The 6,000-nt window shown below is 37.6% G+C and overlaps 1 protein-coding gene across 2 annotated transcripts in view; it reads right to left on the minus strand.

Moving 5' to 3' along the window:
• Positions 1 to 4,641, minus strand: part of Pkc98E (Protein kinase C) — a 152,882-nt gene extending 148,241 nt beyond the window's left edge. For both annotated transcript variants that reach the window (XM_067790653.1, XM_067790663.1), the window contains exon 1: positions 4,451 to 4,641. The gene's annotated coding sequence lies outside the window, so the exon portion shown is untranslated. The remainder of the gene's footprint in view (positions 1 to 4,450) is intronic.
• Between the last annotated feature and the right edge of the window lie 1,359 nt (positions 4,642 to 6,000).

Raw genomic sequence — 6,000 nt, forward strand, 5'->3', positions numbered from 1 at the left:
ACACATATGTAGCTATCATTCTATTTAGCTTTGGTTTGACTCAGCAGAATAGATTCAGTTGCTTCAACTGTGTTATTAAATATTTAAACATTTTGTTAGCGTAAACCTTAGGCAAGGCTGTTTGAGAGCTTTTACCAATTATGGCTATAACGTCCACTGTTTGCCTCTAAGAGCCTTCTTGGAACCGAGCTGTAGAAACCCTCGATAATACATACGAAGGGATATAGTCATTCAAGCTGCTTTTATAGTAGCGGTTGATTCAGAAGTATTGGCGATTTGCTGCCCTCCCTCACAAACCTGCCTTGACAATAGCCCCCCTATGTTTTCCATGAAATTCAAATCAGTAAGGCGACCAATAAAGTAATCCCATATTTTAAGCACCAGTCCACTCTTGCACTATCATGGCTGTGTGAATTGGTGCCTTGCCGTGCTGGTAGCTCCAGCGAATTCTGATAAATGTATTCGAAAAATACGGGAAAGCCTTTTCAATGGCTGTTTATGGATCACGGATTTCATTTTTGATGTGAAAAATTGCAGCTCACGCGTCCCACAATACAATATGGCTCCCCATACCATTACACCGCAAGCACGACTGTGACTACGCCTTAGGATATGCTGTTCTTTTCGTAAATCATGATAATAATATTTAATATCATCCGGGAAGTTCAAATTTAATTATTTCTCGGCCGTAAAGACGACAATATGGCTTTCAGTATTCCACGTCTGGTGTTAGGCCTCGCAGATTTACGAGTACTATTAAGTGATGGTTTTTCCGTAGCTTAAGACGCTTTAAATTAAAAGCACTTTGAATAATGCGTTTTACAATTGAAACTCTGGCTTTTTACACCACATTTTGTTTATTTTAGCTGCAGACCAATAAGTTCGAAGCAGATCTGTTAATGTGTCTTCTGTCCTTTTATGTGGATGCATATTTAACATCTCTCATGTGTTTTCCATAACAATGCCGATTACCATTGTTGTTTACAACTAGGGGATATGTTTTTTTCCTTCACTTTCTAACACACTGCTATTTGACACTGGCTGAAGTGTCAAACCAGTATGGAAAAAAAGTTGGACACTAAATTAATTGTCAAAATTGCCGGGGTTTCTACCATCGGGATAGACGCAGGGATGCAAAAATTAACAGTAAATGGAACGTAATTTCAGACATAGGCTGCTGTGAAGGTCAATTTTTATGGCTGAGTTTAGTTTTAATAGAAGATATAGGAAGTGCCATCTGAAGAAAGAAAATGTTGAGCACGTGCTGTGTTCGCCATATCAGCTATTAGGAGCGTCAGAGTTGCCAGGTCTCGAGGCAGCAATTAGGCTAGGTCCTAGAAAGATTCTAGTATTTGCCAAGAGCACGGAGTTATTCTACAACATAAGTCCTGGCGCCTAATTGAAATTCTTATGTTTAGTCGTCAAACAAATTCTGGTAACACTGTCGACACATTCAGTCCATGTGAGGTCTTATTCACTGGCCAGTTCAACCTTACCTAACTTGAAAATGTACACTCAGAGAAAAACGCCGTTCTAAAGTCCAGCACCACCGGCCTCAATTTAAGCTCTATATGTTCTCACTTTTTTGTTCTTGAAAAACGAACGAGCTATTCTTAACAACCTTGTTCTTGGAACTGACATCATTTTCTTGAAAAGAGATCGGTTGATCTTAAAATATGAACAAATGTTCTATTAATGAGAACGATGTTCTTAAAATAAGTATAATTTTCTTGAATTAAGTTCAAGAAAAAAGAAATGCTACAATTCGTGTGCGCTACAATGTCAAATACAACATTTGGCACAAGCTATTGAGCAGTTGTAGTGGCCCAGCGGCTATGATGTTGCGGTTGCGATCATGTGGCGCGAGTTCGATCACCGTCAAACTCTGAATTTTTTTAAAAGGATTTTTTTATGTTCTATTCTTTTTAACTCTTATTTTTCGTTCAGTTCCATTCACATATGCACAGGTAATTCTCAAACTGGTTATGAAATGTTTTAAGTATATATTCAGATTACAACAATAAAAAGAAGAATTTCTCAATAAGAGAAATACATGAAAAATGCATATTATGCGCTTTTTTCATCTTTTAGATTTTAATAATATTTTTTTGTTATTATATTTTTTATTAATGAAAAAAAAAGTTATTATTAATAAAAATAAATAAATAAATGGGTACTAATTGAAAAAACTACCTTCTCACTCCACCCAAAGATCAAGCAAAACCCGTTCTTGAATTGAGACCGAAAAATGTTAAATCGACCACAAATCGTTCTCGAAGCGTGAGTAATGTCAAAATCTTATTTAAAAAAGTACCAATCAGCTGATTGTTTCCGCCATGTTGTTGTTGTATTAACAGTGCTTCGCTCCATTCAATGGGCACGACCACTCACAAATTATCATCAAAGACCTCTAACGGAAGTCCAACGAAACAGGCTGTTTCAACAGGGGCGGATCATAAGGAGATAGGTGTTAGAGGCGCAGGTACCACATTACAATTGAAAAGATGGTTGGTGTCATGTAGGGACACATCGCATGAAGGACATAAATTACGTATGTCGATTTTGATTCTGGACAAGTAAGAGTTTAACCTGTTACAGTATCCAAAACGAAGTTCGGCGAGGGTGACTCGTGTCTCCCTTGGTAATGTGCTTTCTTCTTCTGCAAGGATGTGATATTGCATATTAATAACGGGGTTCACCGGGCGCCTGACAAAGGAGTTTACCGATTCTGTGTGGATTTGGCTGAGGGCCTGCTTATGCTTGCCTGGATCAAACTTATGTGTTGGCAGGTGCCGGATCTCGTCATAGTGCTTATGGATATGTGCCCTTAATCCCCGTGGAGGCGGTGCTAGATCAAGCAGTTGTTTGCTAGGATGTCCTGGTTTGTGACAATTAAGCAAAAACTGCTTGTTCAGCATTTCGTTGTGCTCTGTAATATTGAGCTCCTTGGCCTCACTATGTAGGTGGTGTACGGGGGTCATAAGGAGACATACGGTAGCAGTACTGATTGCAGCATTTTGGCAGGTCTATAGCCTTTTGCAGTGTTTATTTTTAAGACCAGGCGACCAAACTGGTGACGCGTAGCCCGTGAGCGGCCGGCCAATTGCTTTGAACGTGGTTAGCAACATTTCTTTATCTTTTCCCCATGTGCTGCCGGCAAGCGACATGAGGATTTTGGTGCGACTTTGTAGATACTTTAGAAAAAATTTGGGTGAAGAATTGCGCTTTATTTGTTTTACAATAAAAAATGAATCCAATTTGTACAAATGTAAATTGTAGCTATTGTTTTTTAGGGAAAAAAATCTACCAACTTCTACCACTATTTAAATTTTTCGTCTACCAACATTCTCTTTTTAAAAGTCCGTGCACTGTGTCTATGTTTTACCTCTACAAATGGTGTGTGTCCACTATTCACCGCAACCGATTTCAGCTATAGGCTATACACTATGGCCAACAGAGGTGCGTGCCTCCGCTATTGGGTACAACCCGTTTCGTAGTTAGTTATTTAATCACTGCCGCTAGATGGGTCTCCTAAACATTATCTAAGTGATAATAAGCGTTTTTTTACCCGAAAATGTAGATGTATATACATGTAAAAAAACACGGCTATATTAGCTTAGTAAACTAATGCTCAAAATGAAAATTGAACCTATTCAGGTGATTGTCAGTGTATCTACATTCTTTGGATTTTACTTGTTCGCTAAAGTTATGTACATCCGCACGTACATGTATGAATGTATGTATGAATTTTTCATCTTTAATTATTTCTCCCACTACTCGTAATGTTTACTTGATTGTGCGTAATACGAGTATAATTTTCACTTGAATTCTCTTTACTCGTATTCGTTTACTTTTTTTTTTCACTAAACTTTTGTTGCAGTATCCCTCATTGATTTCTGCTACTTTTTTTGCACTTGATTTTATCAATTTTTTATAAGCATATTTTTCGTACTAAATTTACATTAATATATACAATGTTCAAATTAAAATCTTTTTAAGATTTCTCAAAAACCTTTTTTTTACAATTTTCGCAATCACTTTTTTCTGTCGCAACATTTGTACATATATATATATGCCTGTATGTATGTATATATAGGTATCTACTTATATATTCACTTATTTAGCTTTTATAATTTTTCTTTTTTTATACAAAAAATTGTAAATTCCAGCGCAAAATTTTGTAATTCTCTATGGAAGAATATCTTTCAGCATTTCATTCCTTATGTATATATGTATGAATGTATGTACATATATACTCGTAAATATATACTTGCTACATATTTGCACACACCAAAAAAACATTAGAAAAAAGTGTTGCACAGCATATGAGAAAAGTGGATAGAGAAAGTAGAAAATGGCAAAAAATCGTATAGGTATGAAATTCCTTTGCTATTTTCTCAATGTTTTGTTACACTACTACACATAATTCATAAATTTATACATATATTACTTCTTTCGTATTTCACTTAAACTTTTTTTTGTGCATAATTTTGTTAATAATGTATGGTGTTTTTCACTGCAAATTTAATTTTGAATATGAAATACATGAATTTTATGCACGTCTATAGATTTTGGATTTTCAGCGAATGTGGAGCAAAGCGCAATGAATGGAATTGATATTTCCATTGATTTGGAGCTTTATTCAGTTATGCATGTGGAGCTTTTTTCTACATACTATGAAGCATGAACATCTGTGTATCCAAATTGTTGTGTGTGTTCGTTTACTTTTACATGTTGAACGATATTTCGTTCCATATCGTTGCTATAGCAACGTATTGTGGCAACATGCTCACTTTTCTGTATGACGGTAACCCTATTTTGGGCTAATGACAGATTCTTAAACGCAACGAACGAAGCGCAACACGTTTCAGCAAGAACATCTCAATTTTTAATATCCTGGAAAGACAATTGTGCAATATGGTTTATACAAGACCACACTCGAAATAGCGCAAATTCGCAGCGACATATCGCAGTACCGGTATGTTTTAGTGCACTTGGACAATACTAACCATTTGTGGCCGACATTATTAAGGATCCACCAGCTGATGGTAAATTCCAGGCTTTGAAGACGCGACTGCTTGACATATTCAAAGAAAGCAGCGAAAGCAAATTACGACGTCTGCTTCATAACACTGAGTTCACTGATGGAAAGCCATCACACTATTTACTGCGTTTAAAAAGTTTAGCAGCTACCGAGAACATTCTACGTACAATTTTTCTGGAACAAATGCCACAGAACGTCCGTCGGATTTTGGCCTTCAGCGCCACTAACCATTTTGACAGCCTCGCCTTACAAGCAGACAAAATGTATGAGGTGGAAAATAGCATTATGTCAGTGACTACCAAAGTGGGGCCCCCAACAGCTGACGGGGCAGTAGCATACAACGAAGCACAAAAATTGTTTGCACATAACATCGACGAATTACCGCCGACAACCCTGTAATTTCCGCAAAAGCAATTTAAACTAACAAGGCTGTCAGTCATCCTCGTAGGCACAGCTGACGGCCCGTTCAATTCGCGTCTACAAATAACCGATTTAAAAAATCGTCTCAAATTCTGGATCGACACCGGCGCCGACATTTCGGTGCTACCCAGGGGAGTTCTCAATACTATTCCAACGAATTTAAAGAAAACTGATTTCAATCTCTTTGCAGCAAATAGCTCTATATTAAGAACTTACGGCTACACCAACTAACGCTCGACATTGGCCTGGGCCAAACTTTCAAGTGGCAATTCACTGTCGCAGGCGTTGCGCATCCCATATTAGGTGCCGACTTCATCAAACATAACAACCTTCTCGTCTATCTACGCAATCGGATGCTGGTACACTCTCTTTGCAGCAAATGGATCTATATTAAGAACTTACGGCTACACCAATTAACGCTCGACATTGGCCTGGGCCAAACTTTCAAGTAGCAATTCACTGTCGCAGACGTTGCGCATCCCATATAAGGTGCCGACTTCATCAAACATAACAACCTGCTCGTCGATCTACGCAAT

Source organism: Eurosta solidaginis, chromosome 1, assembly GCF_040869045.1.
Source record: "Eurosta solidaginis isolate ZX-2024a chromosome 1, ASM4086904v1, whole genome shotgun sequence".
NCBI classification, from domain to species: Eukaryota; Metazoa; Arthropoda; class Insecta; order Diptera; family Tephritidae; genus Eurosta; species Eurosta solidaginis.